The following is a 24085-nucleotide window of genomic DNA, read 5'->3' as shown; positions in this document are numbered from 1 at the left end:
TGTCCTTTTCAGATATATTAAAACTTTTTATTTTAAGACATATTTGTATCTGTAGTATAACTTTTGGAGGTTTTAAGTCAGTATTGCCAGTGAATGGCTTTTCTCAATTTTCTTTTGTCTGACAAATGTGTGTTTTGCTTTCTCCTTGATGGGTGTTTTTGTTGGGTATAGATTTCTAAGGTGGCGGTTCTTTGCCCTGTAGCACACTGTGGTCATAATTGGACTCTTTCAGCTTGGGCTGCTGTTGTCTAGAAACCCACTAGGCAACAGCATTCTATTGATAATGCACTGAAGGAGATCAGTATTTTCCATAAGGCCATATCTTTTAATTGTGGAAATCTGTCTGGTTGTAGGTCTCTTTATTGCTACTATTATTTATTATTATTACTATTAAGTTTATATACAACAATTTATTAACAGAAAATAATCTGAAATCTTATTCACAGTTGGCAACCACAGTGACTCCTTCCTGCGAGATCAACTAGACTCCAGCTTCAGGAGTCTTGGTCCTGTTTCCTGTGACCCACAGTTTGGTGTGCAAGGCAGTGAAACCCAGATCCCTTCATCTCTGGACCACATGCTGGAAAGCCAACACAGTGGCATAGGAGGAGGACTTATCACAGTTTTTTCCTTTATTCCTCCAATAACTCAGCAGATGGGATCCTTTCCAGAAAGATTTTTGGGTATGAAGAAAATTACCACTAAAGGATGCAAAGATACAGCAGACACCACATACATCCTCTCCTTCATTCCCTTGAGGTCCTAGGCCAGTGACTTATTCTTTTCTCTTTTCCTATCCCTTGGCAAGTGCTATTTCTGCACGTCATCAACAGATGGGAGAGTAATTGTAGATTTCTTTATAGTGAACTGGATATGCATCGTTATTTCTATTCCTGTAAATTAGCAGTTTCAACTTACTGCAAAGTGTTCAAGGGCCAATTTCTTTTCTTCCACCCTCTCCATAGTTTCCTGTTGTCTTGTTAAGTTGGAACCATGTAAGTTGCAGCCAAACTTTTATCTTTCATCAAGGTAAACTATATCAGTTACTATAGTAACTCCAATTTTACAGTGATGTATGATAATATAAATTTATATTTTGCTAAATCAATTTATGTTATGAATGCCTCTAGTTAAGTAGTCTTACTAGATCACTATACAGAAATAGTGTGCATTAACCAAAGCTACTTTCTTTCTCTCTTTTTAAAAAAGAATTGTTATTTATTTTATTTTTTACTTTTTGAAAATCCAATCTTTATTTCATTTTTATTAGCATATGTTAATAGTATAAAACAATGGGATTCATATGACATTTTCATGCATTCATACAGCATACCTTGATCATATTTGCCTCTCATTCCTCTCTCTTGTCCCATATTCTCTCCTACTAGTTCCTTTCTCTCCTCTTCTATTTCAATGTCTTTCTCTTTCTGAATCTATTTTCCCATATGCTATTTGACTTTCTAAGTCTGACTTAGTTCACTTTATATGAGGATTTCCAAGTTCCATCCATTTTCCTGCAAATGACATGATTTGTTTTTTCCTTATGGTTGAAGAAATCTCCATTGTGTTTAAATACCACATTTCTTTATCTTAGCTGTTCATCTGTTGATGGTCACTGATACCAATTGCATACTTGGCTGTTGTGAGTACTGCCACACCAAATATAGGTGTGGAGGTATTTCTGTTGTTTGGACTTGATTTCTTCATGTATATACTTGAGTGCTACTGCTAGGTCATGTGGTAGTTCTATTTTTAAAACTTCTTGTCAGTGCCTTCTTTGTGACATTTCCATTTTTTGAAAGATAACACCCTAGATTCATCTATTTGTAATAAAAGGAGATAGATAGCAGTGCAGAAAAGTCATACAGAACATTTGTTGACTTCTGTCCACTTTTTAGTAGCTAAAGATTATTATATAAGCATTAAACATAAAGAACAATTAAGGACACTGGTAAATATAGATAGTTTGGCTAATGCCCACAAGGGACAGTACTGTCTTCTAATAATTTATACATCATATATATTCTTGTCTCTTTGTGCAGCACTGTGTTATTTCCGCCAATAAACATTCAAGTTCAAGGACTCTCTATAAAACTGCAACATTATTGAATCTGTCTTAGTCTAACCATATCTTAGTTTTTGCTACAATAAGAGAACACTACAGACTGGGTAATTCATGAAAACATAAACCTCTTTCTCTCACATGTGCAGATGGGACATCTAAGACCAAGGTATCTGGTGTCCAGTAAAGGGCCTTCTTTTTGTGTCCTTATATGACTAATTAGGATTAACTTGGCCAGCCTACTTCTGAATTTCATGTTTATTGTAGCATTTATTCATTTGAGAGAACAGAGCCTTTGTGACTTAAACACTTCTCAAAAGACATCATCTCTCAATACACTGATGACCTGGAGATCAACATTCCAGCACTGAAAATGGACACGGATATTTCTGGTCATAGTAAACTCAGTGTAGTTATCTTGTTTAAAAATGATGTATGCTTTGTTGCTTAATTTTCAGATTTGATTGTTTTGAAGGTAAAATGTTGCTTAAACTTTTGTGATACCATGTATTCTATTTAAAATAATTCATATTATATAAAATATAGTATCTGAGGACTTGGAACACTAGATAAATTAATGGTTCTTCTCCCTTTCAATCATCTTGTCTATCTCCCTTGAGAATTATGGCCCATAATTGAATGTTCATATTTAGAATTTATTGATATATGAAAAATCATTGTGGAATTTAATCCAAAGGGATCCTGGTTTTACTTTTCCCTGTAATCAGATCAAACTGTATTTCTAGAAGAGTGCACGGAGTTCCTTCCAGAGTTAATCCAGGAGCCTCACTTTTAACCCCCTCCCATTTTCCTTATAGCCCTTTGCACTGTGTGGAAACCACCCTCAGGACTGTTTGACTCACGAAGCAAGAGTGGCCACTGGGGTGGTAATATCGAGATTTCTAGGTATGAGTGGAGAGTATCAAAAACATTAAATTTTATGCATAGTGTAGTACTCTATAATGAAAGAAAATCCTGTCAGAATATCTAGTGTGTCTTATCACCTGAAAAAAGAACCTCTAATAATACCTAAACTACCAGAGACTACTCATTTTAAAACTGTATCTAATTCTAAAGGTCCAAAAATTCCTTGAAAATTATAAGACAAGAAAAATAAGTTATTTCAAGTTTTGTCTGTTGAGAGAACAAATTACTAGACTTGATACCCAAGGCAACAAAATTTGTTTCTTCACAGATGTGAGAACATGAATGTTTAAGACAAATGGAAAAGTTCGTCATTGGTAAGGTAGTCACTGTTACACTGCTGTGACAGATTCCTGACAGGGTTAATTTATTTTAGTTCTCAGTTTTGTAGGCTCCTATTCAAGATCAAATGACCCTAATATTCTGACTCTGTACAAAATCATGACAGAAGTACAGTGAGGAGCAAATCCACTAACTACATGGCTAAGAAGTAGAAGAAGAGAAGAAAAAAGTCTAGTCTCATGCTCCTATTGGAATATGTGATTGTCCTGATCTCTCTAGCCTGAGGACTAAGACTCCGATGCATGAAACTTTGAGGGCCACTTCTAACTAGAGCAGCTGGTCTCTGGTTAAAGCTCTTCTTGAGGAAACCATGGTTGTCTTCTCACTTGGTCTTAGATGATAGCATCATCCTTTGTTCCTTCATCTGTATCCAATTATACCCCAAAGGTCTCCATGCAAACATGATGTTGAGAGCTTAGGAGTTGGATATGTGAAGATAGAAGAGAAAACTTCTCATATATATATATGTGTGTGTGTGTGTGTGTGTGTGTGTGTGTGTGTGTGTGTGTGTGTATTTAGAAACAGAGGCAATTACTACTGGGATCACATATTTTGTCTTGAAAAACTGAGCCCTCAGCCCTTAGCCATTTTTATCACTCCATTCACCGTTTTCTTTACCAAGTACTTAAACTTTCCTATAATAACAAATCTTTATTGAAATGGCACATATTTGTGAATTCCTCCTCTACTTAGTTTCATTTGAGCAATCCATTCATTTCAGAATACATACTCAAGCAGTTCTTAAAGCTATATGTCATTCAAACTTGCTTCCATTTTCAAGCATACATTAGGCTTATCTTCATCCAACATTCAATTTATTTGATTATTATAAATGTGTAAATGTTCATTTAAATTATTTAGTAAGCTAAATTACTTCTACAATATGAATTTTAATGGTATTATGCATTGTGTATAATTTTGGACATTTTATTGTCTGCAGAGAAAAAAATTTCCTATCTTTGGCATTATATTGGGTCAATAAGATATATATATGGAATTTTCATTTCCTAGAGAGAAACAACATTCAAACACAGTTTTAAGAGTCTATAGATGGATAGGGATGTAGTTTGGTGGTAGCATGAGTGCCTACCTAGCCTGTATAAGTTCCTAATTTCTAATCCCAGAACTGAAAAACAAACCTACAGAAATCTGAGTCCCAATGTTGTAATCAACAGAGAACTTTAAGGGAGTAAAAGCTTCTAATGGACATGGGTTGCTAAACACAAAACCTCAGGAAGTTCATCTGTAAAGTGAAGACCTTGATTCTTTTGGTCCAAACCTCAATATTGAATATACATTAATCTCAATATATAGATTTCCATAAGAGAAAATATAACTGGGACTTTTTCTTCTCAAGTTATATATATGGAGATTGTTGGTAAAATTTAGTGAGTTACTTGGTGAAAAGATTTTTCCAATTATATTCTGGAACCAAATAAATTCTTTCTTAACATTACTTCAATTTCATTCTGGGAACAAGGTTTGACTTAAGAGCAGAACAGGGACCTGTTGCTCTCCATTTGACTACTCTTAATAAGAAGACAGGAATGAGTGACATCTAATTGTTTCCAATTTTTGGCTATTGTGAATAGAGCAGCAATGAATATGGTTGAGCAAGTGTCTCTGTCATAGGATGAAGCATCCATTGGGTATATGCCCAGTGGTGGCATAGCTAGATCTTGAGATAAATCAGTTCCTAACATACTGATTTCCAAGTATCCACTCCCACCAACAATGGATGAGTGTTCCACTTACTTCACATCCTTGCCAGGGTGAATTGTCCCTTGTATTATTGATTGGAGCCATTTTGACAGGTGTCAGATGAAATCTCCAAGTAGTTTTGGTTTGCATTTCCCTGATGACTGAGAATGTTGAACATTTCTTAGCTATTTGAGCTTCCTCTTTTGAGAATTCTGTTTACATTTGTATACTATGTTTTTACTTGGGTTACTTGTTTTCTTGATATCTAGCTTCTTGAGTTCTTTATATATTTTGAATATTGGCCCTCTATCAGATGTGTCGTTGGTAAAAATATTTTCTTATTTTGTAAGCTGCCATTTTGTCTGAATGTCAGTATCCTTTGCCATGCAAAATTTATCGATTTCATGAGGTCCCATTTATTAATTGTCAATTTAATTCCTGTGGTAACAGTGTTCTGTTAAAAATCTTATCTGCTGGGTGGTGGTGGCACATGCCTTTAATCCCAGCACTTGGGAGGCAGAGGCAGGGGGATCTCTGTGAGTTTGAGACCAGCCTGGGCTACCAAGTGAGTTCCAGGAAAGGCACAAAGCTACACAGAGAAACCTTGTCTCGAAAAAAAAAAAAAAAAAAAAAAACAAGAACCCAAAAATCTTATCTATACCAATGAGTTCAAGACTATTCCTAAGTTTCTATCAGATTCAGTGTATCTGGTTTTGTGTTGTTAGCTTTGATCTGCTGAAGTAGAATTTTGTTGAGGGTGATAATTATAGATCTTATTAGATTCCTCTATATGCAGCCATCCAGTTTGGCCAGGACCATTTGTTGAAGATATTGTCTATTTTCCAGGGTTTATTTCTAGATTCTTTATCAAAAATCAGGTATCCGTTGGTGTGTGGATTTATGTCTGGCTCTTTAATTGCATTCCATAGATTAACTTGTCTGATTTTGTGCTAATGCATTTTTTTTTATTACTATAGCTTTGTAGTATAACTTGAAGCCAGTGATGGTGATAGCTTCAACTGTTCTTTTATTATTCAGGATTGTTTTAGCTATTCTTGGTTTTTCACATTTCCCTATGAAGCTGAAAGGTATCCTTTCAAGATCTGTGAAAAATTGTGTTGGAATTTTGATATGGATTGAGTTGAATCTGTAGATTGCTTTTGGTGGGATGACCATTTTTCCTATATTAATGTTACTAATCCAAGAGCAATGGAGATTTTATTTCTTTATTCAGTATCTTAAAGTTTTCACTATATAAGTCTTTCACTGGCTTGGTTAGAGCTACCCCAGGATATTTTATATTTAAGGACATTTGAAAAGTGTTATGTCACGCATTTCTTTCTCATTCATTGTAAGGATCCTGATTTTTATGAGGTAATTTTGTATCCAGCTACTTTGCTAAAAGTTTATCAGATATAGAAGTTTCCTGGTGGAAATAAAGATACTTTGTATTCTATCTTTCTAATTTGTATCCCCTTCATCTCCTTTAGTTGTCTTGTTGCTCTAGATAAGATTTCAAGTACTATATTGAGTAGTTACAGGGAGAGTGGACACCCTTGTCTTGTTCCTGATTTTAGTGGAATTAATTTGAGATTCTCTTTATTTAAGCTGATATTGGCTTTGGGCATATTGTAATCTTCCTTTATTATACTGAGGAATTTCTCTTGTATCTCTGATCTCTCCAGGGCTTTTATCATGATGGGATGTTAGATTATGTCAAAGACCATTTTTCTGTATCCAATGAACAAGTGATTTTTGCCTTTAAGTTTGTTTACATGTTGGGTTTAGTTTATTGATTTATGGATGTTGGATAATACCTGTATCTCTGGGAAGAGGTCTACTTGATCATGGTGGATGATTTTTTTTTTTTTTTTTTTTTTTTTTTTTTTTTTTTTTGTGACACAGGGTTTTTCTGTAGCTTTTGAGGCTGTCCTGGAACTCGCTTTGTAGACCAGGCTGGCCTCGAACTCACCATGATCCACCTGCCTTTGCCTCCCAAGTACTGGGATTACAGGCATGTGCCACCACTGCCTGGCTAGATGAGCTTTTTAATGTGTTCTTAGATTCAGATTTTTTCTTATATAATATATTCTGCTTTCAATTTCTCCTCCTTCTACTCCTCCCAATTCCTCCCTATTTCCCCTCCCATTGGACCTACCCCCTTTCTGAGAATTTTTGCATTTGTATTCATAAAGGAAATTGGTCTGTAATTCTCTTTCTTTTTGTGGTTTGGGTGTAAGGTAACTGTGGCCTCATAAAATGAATTTAGCAGTGTTCCTTCTGTTTCTATTTTTGTGGAATAATCTGAGCAGTATTGTCATTAACTCTTCTTTGAAATCTGGTAGACTTCTGTAATAAAACCATCTGGCCCTGGGCTTTTTCCAGTTGGTAGATTTTTAATTATTGTATATATTCCACTTTGAGATATAGATCTGTTTTAGTTGCTTATTTGATCTAGATTTAAATTTGGTAAGTGTTATTTATCAAGAAAACTATTATTTTCCTTTAGATTTTTCAATTGGAGTGCAGATTTTTAAAGTATATCTTTGTGATTCTCTGAATTTTCCCAGTATCTATTATGTCTATCTTTTCACTTCTAATTTTGTTAATTTGTATCTTCTCTCTATGCCTTTTTATGCCTTAATATGATAAGGGTTTGTTAACCTTATTGATTTTTCTTTAAGAAGTAACTCTTTCTTTCACTGATTCTTTGTAATTTTTTTGTTCCTATTTTTTATTTCAGCCCCCATTTTTTCCTTTGCCATCTACTCCTTTTGAATGTAATTTCTTCTTTTTGTTGAAGAGATTTCAGGTATGCTAATAAGTTACGAGTTTGAGATCTCTTCAATTATTTTAATGTTGACACTTAATACTGTGAAGCTGCCTTTTAGAATTATATTCATTATGTTCCATATGTTTGGATATGTTGTGTTTTAATTTTTATGCAATTATAGGAAGTCTTTTATCTCTGTCTTAATTTTTGTCTTAACCTCTTTTTCATTCAGTAGTGAATTGTTTAGTTTCCATGAGTGTGTAAGCTTTCTTCTGTTTCTGTTATTGTTAATATCTAGCTTTAATCCATGATGGTCTGAAAGGGTGCAGGATGTTATTTCAGTTTTCTCACTTATATTGAGACTTGTTTTGTATCAAAATATGTGGTGAATTTTGAAGAATGTTCCTTAAGGTGCTGAGAAGGTGTATTTTTTAGTGCTTGGATAAAATGTTCTGTAACTATGTTAGGTCTGTTTGGTTTATAAGGTCAGTTAGCTCCATTATTTCTGTTTAGTTTTTGTCTGGCTGACCTGTATATATTGGCAAGAGTAGCTACTGAATTCTGTCACTATCAGTGTGTGAGGGTCACTATGTGATTTAAGCTGTAGTAGTGTTTTTTAAATGAACCATGTGCCATTGTGTTTGGTGCACAGGTATTAATAATTACAAGATCCTCTTGGTCAATTGTTCCTTTGATGATCATGTACTGTTCTTCTCTATCTCTTCTAATTAATTTTGGTTTGAAGTCTATTTTGTCAGATATCAAAAGAGCTTCAGTGGCTTGCTTCTTAGGTCCATTTGCTTGAAAAACATTTTTTTATCCTTAAATAAGAGGTGATGTCTATCTTTGATGTTAATGTAAGTTTCTTGGCTGCAGCAGAAGGTTGATCATGATTTCTCATCTATTCTTTTAGTTGTGTCTTTTTATTGTGGAATTGAGACAACTGATGTTGAGAGATATCAATGAGTGGCGTTTGTTGATTCCTGTTATTTCTGTTGTAGTATGTTCTGTTGTAGTGTGTGTATCTCTCAATTGATGCTGAGAGGTATCAATGAGTGGTGTTTGTTGATTCCTGTTATTTCTGTTGTAGTGTGTGTGTGTGTGTGTGTGTGTGTGTGTGTGTGTGTGTGTGTGTCCTTCCTTTCTTTTGGTTTGCTGGTCTAGAATCATTTATTCCTTGTGTTTCCTTCAGAGTGGTTAACCTTTTTAAGTTGAGTTTTTCTTCTAGTGCCTTTTTGAGCTGGATTTATACAGAGCTATTATTTAAATTTGGCTCTATAATGGAATGTCTTATTTTCTACATCTATGGTGATTGAAAGTTATGTTGGGTATAGTAGTCTTGGCTGGCACTTGTGGTCTCTTAGAGTCTGTAGAACATCTGTCCAGGCACTTCTGGCTTTCAAAGTCTTCATTGAGAAGTAAGGAGTTATTCTAATAGGTTTGTCTTTATATTACTTGGTCTTTCTCCCTTGTAGCTTTTAATATTCTTTCTTTGTTCTGTTCATTTAGTGCTTTGGTTATCATGTGGCAAGGGTTTTTTTTTTTTTTTTTTTTCTGGTCCAGTCTATTTGGTGTTCTATAATATTCTAGTATTTTGATAGGCATCTCTTTCTTTATGTTAGAAAGTTTTTCTTCTATGATTTTGTAGAAAACATTTCTGTGCCTTTGACCTGGGCTTCTTCTCCTTCCTCTGTTCATATTATTTTTCTATTTAGTTTTTTAATCCTGTTCCAGTTTCCCTAGATATTTTGTGCCATATTATTTTTTAGATTTAATATTTTTCTTTTTTCTGAGGTGTCAATTTCTTCTATCATATCTTTAATATCTGAGTCTCTCTTCCATCTCTTGTGTTCTTGCTAGTGAGGTTTGCCTATGAGGTCCCAGTTCAGTTACTAAAATTTTCATTTCCAGATTTCCCTCAGTTTGGGTTTTCTTTATTAGTTCTATTTCGACTTTCATGTCTTGAACTACTTTATTCATTTCCTTTCACTGTTTGTGTGAATATAGATTTCATTAAGGGATTTATTCATTTACTTTTTAATCATTTTGTATCATATTAATAAAGGGTATTTTATGGTGTTTTTCTTGTGTTTTAGATATGTTTCAATACTCAGGGTAAGCTTTAGTTGGGTGCTGGGCTCAAGAGGAAATATATTGTCCTGGCTGTTAATGATTGCGTTTTTACACTGTCATCAAGCCATCTGGGTTTAGGAATATTTTAATTCTAAGTGCTGATATCTGGTCTTGTCTTTGTTGGGTATTTTATTCCTTGGTTTCTGTTGCCTTTGCTGTGTTTTAGAAGAGTGTGGTGGCTGTGTGTTATTTTGTAGGAAATTCCTCTGTGAGGTCCTGATAATGTAACCACTATAGGTTTTTCTAAGTAAAATGTGTTTCTAGGTATTGTGAGCTGACACTTATGAATGGGAATGGGCTGAGGAGGATGCTGAGGGTGTCCACAGGAAGGAAGATATCATGGTATTCCATTAAGATCTGCTTAGTTCCCTGGGAATGGAGGCAGAGATTGGGGAGAGTCCACAGTGTGTGGTTCTACAGAGATGTGGATGAGACTAGGGATTGGACTTGGAGGAATGGATGGCATGGTGCAGATCTGTAGTTAGCTTCCCTGCTTCCCTGAATGAAGTATCCTGTGGGTTCTCAGGGAGTGCCTGATGCTGTTGGGGGCTAGGATAAAGCAATGAATGGGGAAAGGAAGTTACAAGGGGAAGACACTGTGATACACCAGAGATGGAGGGAAGAGGAAGAGAAACCTCATCAGGTAGTCTTCTGCACTGTACGGATGAGACGGGCGGCATGGATTTGGAAGAACTGAGGGATAGGTGAAGATTTGCAGTTAGTCTACCTGCTTCTCTGCCAGGAGAACCCCCACTATGCTTTAAGATTCAACTAGTTCTATATATACCATTGGATCATAGTTGAGCCTGAGCTGCACAGAACATAAGCAAGAATTGTTTTGATATGAAAACACAACCCACAACAAGCATCTTTTTCCTTTTGCAAGAATTGGGCAAATATGTGTTGAATCTAATTGACTCTGTCTCCTGTCTTACATCTGGGGTATTTTATTTGTTGTTATATAACAATGATGAAAAAAGAGGAACACTCGACTTATGATAGATTATATTTTACTGTTCAAATATACTGTATTTAATTAAAAGAAGGAAATTTGCCAAAATAAATGAGGAGGGGATTACTCTTGCTCTTGTTGATCAGGGTCTAGTTCACCATAGTGTCAGTGACATGTTCCCTGTATATTTCTACAGTCTTGTTGATTCTTTCAAATAAACATCAAGTCAGACAGAAGGAAATCATTTCCATACTTCATTCAGAAAATACATATGTTTTCTATTTAAAATTTTGAAAGTTTTTTGTCTTAATTGAGGAAATTAATTTACTAGCATGTTTAATGTTTCTCCACACTATAATTTGTTTTTAATTACACATGAATACCATATGTAGATCACTGACACTCTTTATTAATTATTGAAAGTAAATTTCCTCACTAGTCATGCCATTTGTTTCATGGGGTATGTGTTCCCTGTTAAGTGAGTCCTTTCTAATTTCTAAGTAATTAGCTAATTAAGGGCACGGTCCTAGCATTCTTATGCAAGGATAACACCCACTGGCTGAAAGACAGCAGGATTTGCTTTCATTATGTATCCCAGTGCAAAGCATTCTCATCATGTTTTTTTTCCTTATTAAAGTAGTGTTCTTATTAGTGAATGTTCATCTGTTAAAACTGGGTTCTGAAAAAGTTTGTTGATTTCTATATTACAAAGTTAGCCATTAGCTCATAGATAGTGGAGGCTAGAGCATCCCAGTAAATTCCAGTTTTCTCCATGGATATGCCTGTCCTTAGTTGTCGCCAAGATATCCACCCTCCAGCATATACATCTGGTTGACCACAGGAAGTACTATGCTAAACAAACAGGAGACCAACTATATGAGCCTAGGAAACTCAACTTTACCATTACAAAAGAGTATGAAAAGTTCATACCTTCTACTTTTCTAGAACTTTGTATTTGTCAGATGCCGTTAAAAATTCTTTTTAGGTGTCTTCATCCACTCTCTCTTCCCTTCTCCACTTCTTGCAGGCAAGGTCTTCTGTATCCCAGGATGATGTCTAACTCAGTATGTAGTAGCCATGTGTAACTTTGAACTTTGAAGTCTGCTTATACTTCCTGAATACTTGGGATCCAAAGTGTGTATCATAGGACTGGTTCATGTTGTGGTAGGCACTGAACCCATGATTTTATAAATGTTGGGCAAGCACTGTACCAACTGAGCTGTATTCCCAACCCATAAATATTAACTTTCTTCACCAACATGTAGACATTCATCTCCTATACTACATCTCTATCTTTTCCTATTTCCACTTTGTTCACTGTACTTTTAAAGACATCAATAGCAGGCTACATGGAATTCACTGAATTTATCCTGGACAAGCTATTTCAGATTTTGACTCTGCTCTTTTTTCATCGGACATTCTTCCTTCCCACATCATTATTTATAGAAGAGAAAGACTTCCATATTGAATATATCAGCTTGTTGGGGGTTTGGCAGCAGAGCACCTTGACAGATCTGGGTCAAGGAATACCACAGAAATCATACCACCCAACAGATCCCATGCAATATATTTGTGGGAGGTGGGGTTAGACATAAAGAGACACAAAGAGCAAGAAAGGCAGAGAGCTAGAGAAATTGGGCTGTGATGTGGGGACCTTTGAAAGGGTGAACGTGTTGTATTTGGTGACTGGTGAGGATGTGGCTGATGGTACTGAGTTGCTGAAGGCAGGTTGGTGAGGCTCCTAGTTCTGGAATGTGAACGGTTCCTAACAATCTCCCCTATGAAGTCCTTCCAAGAATGAATCTTAATTTTACCATTCATGCCGTGTTCTTCCATTGCACTTTTAAAATGGATAGTATCTAACTAAATTCTGGCCTGTAGACACTTTCAAGAGTTTTTCCAAACACCAGATCTTCCTATTCATCATTTCACAGAGTGATTTGATCTAATTTCTCCATGTGCATCTTTAGTATCTGTAGGTTCATTTCATCAAAGATAGCTGTCACATCACCCAACTCACTTTCTGGGTGACATAATATTCACTGACATCTGAATTATTCATAATCTAGAATTTATATGATGCTGTTATCCTTGGATTTATATTCATGACCTCAACATCCTAATATTTAATGTATGACTTTATATACTGACTGATAAATTAAAAAATATGTATACTAATGGCATGCAGGAGGTTTTTAATTCATGTACATATTACATAATGAATAAATGAAACTAATTTACTATCTATCAGAAATATGTATGATACATCACTAATCTCAGTATTGTTTTGTATAAGTGATATGCCTAATTTTCAAATTAGGCATTATTTGAGTTGAGAAATGGATAAACACACACACACACACACACACACACACACACACACACACACAACCTCTTAGTCCACCTCCACCACCATCACCCTATCCTCACAGAGGCCTTATTTATGGGTTGGCAGGGTTGTAGTCACCAGTATGGGTTTCATTTTCCACTTTTGTTTTCTACATATGTTTTATATGCCACATCTTTTGTCTTTTAATTTTTCTATCACAGTTAGAAGCAAATCGTAAGTAATACATTGTTAGTATTATATTCTTCTGCTTTTACATAACAATTATCTCCTCCAGATGTAAGTTTCTTAGCTATAGAATCCTTGACTTTTATATTATGTACATATATAATGTATTTAAAATTTTCTGTTTTCTGCATACTGAGTTTCTAAAGAGTGCTTTGGAGCCAGAATGCCTGTTTTCTAATCTTAATGACTCTGGAACCTAACTTGGCAGTCTTGGGCAAATGTTTAACCATCTTAAGCTTCTATATGTCATCTGTAAACAGATTAAAGTAGCCATATGTGATCCACAGGCTTGTGAGACTAGTTTAAGATGTGTCTAACAATTGTGTTGTTTATGAACTTGTCTTGTCCCTGTGGAACATGATGCCTCATCTCAGACTGTTCATGGTCCCTAGGTAACTGAGTTTCTGTCATGGAGTCTCCCTCCTAAGTAAAACCTCCTGTTGGACACCTCTTGATCAGTTTCCAATTAAATGCATAAGTCTACTCAGTAGGTCTCTGCGAACATACAAAAGTGGCTTTTCTTATAATCATTTCTCGAAATACTTCTATCACATCTTACTATATCCCTTCTGTGTTGTTCAGGCAAACTCCAAGAAAAGCCTGAGCAAACAGGTAGGCCTTTCAACTTGTACCCTGAATGCACAACTAAATCCAAAGCTAATGAAGTTCATTCAGATTAAAAGCACTTCATATGCCCATGACAGCTCTTTATATAATGCAGTTAGAGGTAGAAAATTCATGGTATTTCATGCCTACTTATATGCTTTTCATGTGAAAAGATACAGTATAATAAAAGTCGAGGATTATTCATGTTAATTTATTATATTTTGCTGATATAGTCACATCAAGGGCTTAAGAAATATACTTCAACAGCAGTACAAATGAAGGCAGGGTGATTTAAGACATGGTGCATAAATGCTCTTCTTCTTCCTGCTTTTAATGACATTTCATTTAGAAATACAGCATCTTTCATTTGGATAACCCTCTATTTTAGAGCAAGACTTCTTTTGGAAAAGATAGTATAAAATATACTGAGTGAGTCTTTAATAAAAGAATCCACTATTTAAAAACTCTTCCCTATGCTGGTATTGAAGTGTTCCAGTTACAAGGGAAAGATGCTGCTAATTATTTGTTTATAATCAATGCCTTAACACAGTTGATCTTTAAAAATTATTTTTTGAGATTATAACATATAATTTCCCTTTCTCTTTTTTCACTCCAATCACTCCACTATATCCCTCTTTGCTTTCTTTCAAAATCATGATCTTTTTACATTGTTATAACTTACAAACATGTATATGTACATACATACATATTCTTAAGTAAATAAATGCAACCTGCAGTCCATATAAGGCTAACTCTATATGAAGCAAATTTTAGAGAAAATCTGATTTAGTTTAACACACTTTACAAGCATGTAAATAACAAGTGATTTATTTTATATTAATTGAATAAATTCATTGCCTTTGAAATTATAATTGGAACAATTTATGTTTTAATAAGTGACAATCTGGGTTATGTTTTCTCTAAAAAAGACTGTTAAAATATCATCTCTTACATGAATCAATAAAGACATACTTAGTATCTATAAAATCAAACACCAAGAGGCTGGGAGCAGTGTTATAATCAAGCCAATACCCAGGGAATTGGTAATCAACTTTGGTAGTTTGTAAAATCATGGAGGCATGCAAACTTAAGTAACTGTGTAAATCAATATGTAATGCAGACCAAATGAAGGGTGTGAATAATAAACACCAGGAGACTCTAAAAGAGAAAAATCTTGTAGTAGAGTTTAAGTAATTGCCAGTCCTCAAAGGGGAGACCCTGCTTAAGAGCCGAGAGAAAGTTGCCTTTGAAAAGGAGAGGAAAAGGAAGGGATTTGAGTTGTTAACTGGAGTGTGGGCAGAGGCAGATTCACTCAAGTAAGATGAGGAAAAGCACGAACCGCCGCCAAAATCTATCCCTAGTTTGCACTTACAAGTGTTCCTCCCACAACAAGGCAGGGCAGTCCTTCGAAAATTCCTGCTTCACAAAATGTCTGTCAGATACTCTAGGCCTGTAGGCAGAATATGGATATTCCAACATTGCAGAGGAACCTTGGGGTGACTGTCCAGGCAGCCAGATGTCTCTGTTATTTCTGTATAGGACACCTTGCACAGCCTTGAGGCAGAGGGAGGGGCTTGAACCTGCCTCTGATGAATATACCAAGCTCTGCTGACTCCTCATGAGAGGTCTTACCTTCTTGTATGAGGGAATGGGGGTGTGGGTTGGGAGGGAGAGACTGGAGGGACAGGAGATAGGAAGAGGGAGATCTGTGATTGGTATGTAAAATGAATAAAAAAACTTAATGAAATAAAATAAAATAAAATGTCCCTCAACTCCTCTTTGCTTCCCTTTTTTTCATTCTCTTCCTTTCCCCTCTCCCTTCCTGTGTTCTGTTTTCTCCCCCTCACCTCTTCCCTTCCCTTCTCTTCCCTTCCCTTCTCTTCCCTTCCCTTCCCTTCCCTTCCTTTCTCTTCATTGCTTCTAAACTTGCTTTCAGTACACTGAATGCAAAAATAAAGTTACATATGTTTTAAATCCCACAGATCACAGTGTTTATCTGGTAAGAAACCAAAATTGATGAGGCAAAGTGATTGATTGTTAGGACAATGAATGGCTAGCCTCAATTGAACACAAGGTTAAAGTTACCATGTCCCAGAGGAATGGCTGGAAGGATGTCTTTTGGATGAAATTGCAGAAGTTCGTTTTTTTCCCACTAGCCTATTAAATCATTTGAAAATTGTCAGATGTGGAAAAAGGAAACGACATGAACATTTATTGATCTATTGTGCATACCAGAGATAAGTAACTGTGCATTTCATGTAGGCTCACCAATAATCATAGGACACAAATAATGCTTTTCTTTAGATTTGTTTTCAATTATGTGCATATGTATATGTCAAAGTGTGGATGAATGTGCAAGTGCAGTGTTTACAGAGGCCGTAAGAGGTTGTTGGATCCTTTCAACTGAAGTTACAGGTAATTGTGAACCACCCTCTGTGGGTGCTGAGGACTGAACTCTGGTTCTCTGCAAGAACACTATGTGCTGTTAACTGCTAAGCCATCTCTCCAGGCCCATATATCATCATTCTAATTGAAGAACCTGAGATTCACATGAGACATTTCTCCAAAATCATGAAGCGAATGGTAACTCTTCCCACTGACATAATGGAAGAGTTAGAAGATTAATCTGAAAGTAACACTGCACGAGGAGAAAGAAGGAAGAGAGAGGAGAGAGTCTCGAAAATGGTAGGAAGAAGATAGAAAGGTCAAGGGTAAGGTTTAAGATGAATGAAATACTCTTCTTCCTACATGTAAATCAACAAAATAGAAAAAAAAAAGAGGGGTCTGGAGAGGTGGCTTGGAAATTCAGAGGACATAATGCCCTTGCAGAAGACCAGAGTTCAATTCCAAGCACCAATGTTGGGTGGTTCACTATGACCTACAACTTGAGCATGAGGAGATCTGAGGCCTCTGACCTCCTTTGGAACCTGCAGTCACACAGAGAGACCTACATAGTGAAACACACATGCACACATACATGTTTAAAATAATATTTTAAAGTCTTTAAGATAGGAATACTCAATATGCATTTTGAATGAAGTAGCATTTTATTATTGTGAAGACAACTCTGGGTTTTAAAGAAAACTGCATAACTACAGTATGCACAAAATACATCACTGGAAAGAAGCAAAAACCTGAAGTTTAATTATTTTCTTCTGCCTAAAATGTCCATCTTAGATTGGTTGTATTTGTAACTATAGAAAAATGTGATGGTCTCTTCTTAATTATACAATACTATCTCCAACTTTCACTTTATGTTTCTTGTATTTACTTGTATTATAATTACCTTTGAACATGTTTCATTAGCTTATAACATAACTGAGGGAAGTTTATGTAGTTGACTACATTACATCATGTCAATAGCTGCTGAACTCTACAGCAAACATAATCACAAACTCATCATAGACATGTTTGTGTCCAGAAGATGACTTTATTATTATCAATTTTAAATGTGTATTTTGAGAGAGTGAAAGAAAAAGAAGATAGGGTTTTTGCTGAATCAACCATCAAGTGAATGGTTATAGAGAAGTTAGTCCCATTGGTCATGCCAAAGAATAGCAGTAGATTCATATAGGAGTGTCCAGTGAGCTAGTAGTATTAGATCGTTTGTCCTCTTCCCTTCCTCCTTTCTCCTTTTCTGATTAGCAGAACTTAATGTGAGAATAAATTTATTACCCTATTGTGTGTGTCTGTGTCTGTGTCGAGGTGTACTCATCTGTGCACACATGTGTTGAGGCCAGAGATTGATACTGAGTTTCTCCCGCAACCATTCTCCCCCATATTTATTGAGACAGGATCTCTGAACTTGCAGCTCACTGCTTATCCAAACAACTGGATGATCACCAAGCCCCTGGGATCCTACTGTCTCTTCCTCCCCAGTTCTGGTAGAGGCAATGTGTTTCTACATCAGGCATTTTCATTTGGGTGTCAGGAGCCTCGTTCAGGTCCTCATGCTTGTGCAGCAAGTATGTTGCCTCCTAAGTCATTCCCCTGACCCTGTGTTATATCTTTTTAATATTATTCATAATTTTCACAACCTTCAATGATAGGAAGACAAATAAGATTAAAAGTGAAGGAAAGGAAAGAAAGAGGTAGGTTATGATGAGGGGGGAAAATCAAATGAGCAACAGAAATCCGTCCAACGTAGTTACTATACACTGAGTCTTCATACTAATTAGAGTTTTCTGGGGAAACAAACCAGAAAAGGGAAAGGAATGGGAGTATGGAGAGACTGAAAAGCACGCAGAGAAGGATTTCATGAAACTGATTGACATCATTTTAGAGATGTGCATATGTGAAATTCATGGGTGTAGCCAACATCATTGAAGCACAAGCAAGATGCCAATCTCAGTTTTGAGGGAGCATTCCACTGTCTCTTGAAAACTTTTTTTTTTTTTTCTTCTAAGATCTACTGTTAGATTTAAGCTCATTACATTATGGACAGTAATCATGTGAAAGTATCCTCACAGCAATATCTATGTTGTAGTTTGATGGTCAGGAACATGGAAGTAGTCAGGGATATGCTGCGAAACAATCTCTGTACACTGTAAATGTGGTGCATTGCTCTCATGGTTAATAAAAAGCTGATTGGCCAATAGCTGGGAAGGAAGAGATTGGGCGTGATAGTCTGACACAGACAGAATTCTGGGAGGAAGAAGGACAGAGTCAGAGGAGTCACCAGCAAAACACAGAGAAGCAAGATGAGGACACACACTGAAAAAAAGTATCAAGCCATGTGGCTAAACATAGTTAAGAATTACGGGTTAATTTAAGTGTAAGTAAGAGCTATTGGCTGAGCAGTTGTAATTAATATAAGCCTTTGTGTGGAATTTGGGAAGCGGCCACTGGGTATTTGGGAAAAGGAGATTGGGACAGGAAAAATCTGACTATAGGGAAGGAGATGTGTTTGAGACAGCTTAGCAAGTATAGGTGCTAAGCTGACAACCTCGATGGCATGAGTTTGATCCTGAGATGCAAATAGTGAAAGGCGAGAATCAGTGGACTCCTGCAGCTCTTGTCCTCTGACCTCTACACATGCGAGTAGTGCCTGTGTCTATGAACGTAGACACACAAATGAATATGTAAATAAATATGTGTGTATATACTACTATTATAAATAAATAGGTAAATAAGTGTGTAATTAAATGTAATTTATTTTTTAAAGTTAGCTATGGAGATATTATTCCCAAGGAGAAGATAAAATTCCCATTCAGTATTTAAAAACACAGACTTTTCTCTCCAGTGCAGCTAGGAGTTACTTACATACTTTTTCCCTCTTTGGACTCCATCTCCTGCTTCTCTACATGGCAAGTTTGTTCTAATCTACTGAGGCTCTTGGTTCCTTAAATTTTCTGCTAGACAGTTTTGACCAGTTCAGGCAAACTTTTCTGCATCCTCAGTTTTCAAATCCCATCTCATTGACATCCTCTTGAACAGAACTAGGAGGCATTAAATTGTTTATTATAACATATAGTATATATATATATATATATATATATATATATATATATATATATATATATAACATTTTAAAAATGCAGCAAACATTTAAATTTTTGAATGAAAATAATATAACAAAAATAGAAACAAGGGGCTAACAGGCATCAAAGAAAGAAGAAAAAGTAAAGACATATTTTCCATCATCTGCTTTGGATTTCTGCAATTTTCTGACTTTCACCTTGCACATTTTGAAATGATAAAATGTGATTAACTATTTTTCCTTAATCTTCTGGAACCTGTGAGCTAAACAACAAATATACATGCTTACATTCAGCATAAGAATATCATACCAAGGAAGAGTAAGAACACTGTGACAGTTTGAAATGGAGTAAAAATGAGGACAGATTTCTTAAATGTTTTAAAATATTTTTCATGAAAAATTAGGTAATTCTAAAACATTTTATTACAAATTCTATCGTGCGTTACAGATTTTTGTCATGATCAATGTGAGCATCCAGTTCAAATAACATGATCTATCTTTTTATCAATGCCTTCATGCAGATAATTCCTGGATACCCTGTACATATGAGGTCATAAAATCCATTTTCTGGAATTATGCCATTATTTCTCACTTGAAAATCTATCACTCATTGTTACAAAACTCATGTTACTGCCCCTTTTTCTTACTGGATAAAAGATTTTAAACACTTTTAAAGAACAAATATTAGGAAATTTGAAATGGTAATAACAAATTGTAGAAAAGTCTTTGGGGATGCACACAGTTTGGTAACAGGAATATCTGCCAAGACCTACTTTATTTACCTCCATTGATTTGTTTCATCATAAATGAAATGAGGAACATCACACCCTGGATCCTTGAAAGGCTCAGAAATAAAGCATATATATCAAACACAGTTCCATTCTCAAAAAATAAGTGCCATCTGTAATTTTAGGTAGTAATGCTCTATACATTCCTACCATGTTTGGTGAGAAAAATACTACATTCTTATCTTTTAAATAGTCAAGTCCCCTCAGCTTGTTTGAACCTTGATGACTTACTCTGCAATCAACTATATATGCCATTTGTCACTGGATCCTGCATAGCTGACTACATATGTAACATGGGACACTCCAATCCTTGAGCATCACCTTTTCCAAAGAAGATAGAATGTGTGCAATTGGGACTCTACAATATAAAATCATAGAGTAGACTGTTAAAATAGTTGATTCCATGTCTGCAGTCATGTGGTAATAACAACCAGGTTAAGGCCGTATGTATCATACACCATACTACCATCTGAGATGTGAGGAAAGGCCCACAAAAGAAAAATAAGTGAAAAAAAATGACCATGCCAATAAGCATATTTTTCCTTTTAACTGTATAGAGGTCATTTTTAGTTTCCAGTGTTAATTTTATCTCTGTGGTTCTATTGGTCAATGTATCCTTTATGGTATTATATTAAAAGTCTTTGTTACCATTGCTGAATACAGCTGAGGTGAGTTCATACAATTGTTACATAGTTGTGATTTAGTGGTAGTTGTGATTTAGTGGTAAGAGCCCTATAAAGGATGCAGGAGCAAGAACAAATCACAGGGAGAGGGAGAAAGGCACAGAAAGAGACAGAGAGGGGAGCAGAGTCTCTGGTTTTCTAAACCTGTGGAATGAGCACCAGGACCATGCTGCCCTCTCATTGGCAACCATATCATTCCTATCAGTCATTCATACAGTGCATTCACATTTTGCTTGTTGTTGCCATTATTTGCTGGCTCTATTGGCTACATTTCATTGTAGGATATTTTCTCATTGATTTTAGGATTTGGATTGGCAGACCATTGAAGACAGACCTTTTTTCCTTGGTTGATTGGGTCTAGTGTGTAGTTCATGGTTCCGTGCTTTGCTCTCTCTTGAGTTAGTTCTTGGTTACAAGACATTCTTTATTCTACTCCACATTTAATCCCACTATTTGCATAAAATTATAGTTTGAGTTTGAATTATAGTTTCTTTTATGACCTCAGATTATTGTCATGGCCACAGTTGCTATTATGCCTTAGCCTCCTCCTTCCCATCACTTGCTCCAGTCTCAAGCTGTGTTACTGGAACTACACTTCTGTGTCCAGTTTCTAGTGCACAAGCCCGATAACCATTTCTACAAGTCATATTTCCCTATTTGAATTTTTGTTCCTTTTTAGTATGATAAGATGTTTATTTGCTGTTTAGCCATGCTTTGCTATGGATACTTTCTTTTTCTGTTTGCTTTTGCTATTGTTTATTTTTTCACTATTAAATCTTAGAACAGAGGCATGCTTCACACCAGCACTTAGCAGAACTCTGTGACACGGTGCAGTGTTCCTGGATCCTTACATTGTCAAGAGCCCTTCATATTGAAACCTAGCCTGCAAACAGGTAAAATATCCCCCAGTGAGTCAACTGCTTTCAAATTCTAATATGCCTGAGGGTCACTAAGGGAACTTTGTTACTAAAGGATTCTCAAATTCCATTTTCAGAGTGGGGCAGGACAAAGCACACCAGACTAGTAAGCTACAGTTTTAATCATGTTTAAAATAATTTGATTTGTTCTAAAAATGGGAACTTGATAAGTTTTCAGAGTATAAATGCTATAGTACATTAAATTCAAGCATTAAAAAGGATAGGTCATGGTAGCAGAGAAATCTGTTCATTTGCATTGTTCAGTTATAAATATAGCCTTCTAAGTTTTAGAACATCCTGTACAGAAGAAAGGAAGAGAAAACAGACTCCAGTACATGCAAAGCCAACGTGAGCTGTAAAGAGCAAAGCCAGCACCTTAGCTGATTTCTTTGAGGGATGACTACCAGCCATCGAAGACCAGAAATACAACACGAAGGAAAACCCTTCCCCAGGTTTACTCCAATGTTTCCTGTTAATTGAGCACCTTAACACAAGTTGGTAGTGAAAGTGTTTTCCCATATTCCAGGAATTCCCATAACTACTAGGAAAGGCCGAAGAGGAATATGCCACTCAAAACTATTCTGAGAAATAATCACCTGTGGGAATTCATAAAAATGTGGACGATTAAGGTGTTAAATTTATACTGAAAAGGACTCGGCTAATAACTGGCTTAATGGCTGTACTATGAAACAATGAAGGTGCAGATAAGGCAGCTAGGAATTCTTCACTGTATTGATGTGGAAGTTCTTAGCTACCACAGGGGAAAAAAATGACAAAGCCGTTGTATGTCACTCCATGTTTCAAATTATAAAGTAATTAAATAATGTTTCAGGGTCTTCTGCTTAGACGGGCTAAACAGTTTTGCATGTCTACTATGAAGCAGTGGTACCCAGAAAGAGTATTTATTCCCAGAGCCTGAAAGCCAGATGAGTGTATGTTTCATTAGGATTATGCATGTCCTTTGTCAAAAGATGTGTGGAAAGGCTCTGAAATTGGGCTCTTAGCCATTCCTTTAGAAAGACAGGTATTAGTTACTGTAAAATGTCTCTGTGCCTACCACTCTAAATCATTTTAGGACACAAATGGGGGAACAATTCTCAAACATCCTTAATATTTCTACTGCAATGTTTAGATGGGGCAGACTGGTGTCTTTTCAGTAAACTGTATAAAAATCACATCTAAACTTTTAAAGCCTCAGCTCAAATTTCTGCTGGGGCAAATACAGCATCTATGCTCATTTCCAAATATTTAAATAAAAACAGTGACTGTGATTTCATAACTTTGGGTTCCATGCTTTAGTCTGAAACAGTAGTAGTGGAAGGCAACTGCACATAGCTGTGCATAGAAGGAATGTCTGTCTGAATGCAAGGGCTTATGCAGTGGGCTCACAGAGGGCAGTTTTAACTCACAGAAATGCTTCTTCAATTTCTTTGGTATGTTTGTTTTGGGTTGGGGGTCTCACAAGCTCTGTCTGTCCTGGAGCTTGCTATGTTGATGAAACTGGCTTTGAACACTCCTGAGATTATTGCTGTGCACCACCATGCCCAGGAAACTGTTATATTGTAAAGTTGACTTGTTAGGAATATGCCACAAAAATAGTGATACACAAGGGTGCTAACTTGTGTAAAACCAACCCAGTGCTTTAGCCTGCAATTTATCTGATCCATTAGTTGTATGTCGCCTTCTCCAAGTAAAATATGGCATAACAGTTCGCATCTTTGTAAACTAGTTATACACATTTACTAACTTTTTTATGCTTTTAAAAATAAATTAAGCATGGAAATATCTGCTATTTATGAAGGAAATATGTATATATACACACACATGCATACACACAGACACATGATATATATATCATGTATATGCATATATGTAAGAATGAAGATGAATGCCCTCACATATTACTCCAAATAAGAAGTTCACAATTTTTGCTAGGTTGATTGACCAGCAAACTTCCAGGATCTGCAAGACTCTGTCTCCCAGTTCTGGGCTTACAGTGATGCATGACTAGGTTTTGTTTTTTTTTTTTCCTCAGCAGGTGGTCAGGAACTCGAATTCTTATTCTTACATGAGACGCAATTTTTCCCAGTGAGCTATCTCTCCCAGTCCCCTTTCTGTAGTTTGTTTTTCATCCCTTATATGTAGCTTGG

This window comes from Onychomys torridus, chromosome 3 (assembly GCF_903995425.1).
Source record: "Onychomys torridus chromosome 3, mOncTor1.1, whole genome shotgun sequence".
Lineage (NCBI taxonomy): Eukaryota > Metazoa > Chordata > Mammalia > Rodentia > Cricetidae > Onychomys > Onychomys torridus.
Note: the sequence above shows the minus strand (reverse complement) of the source record.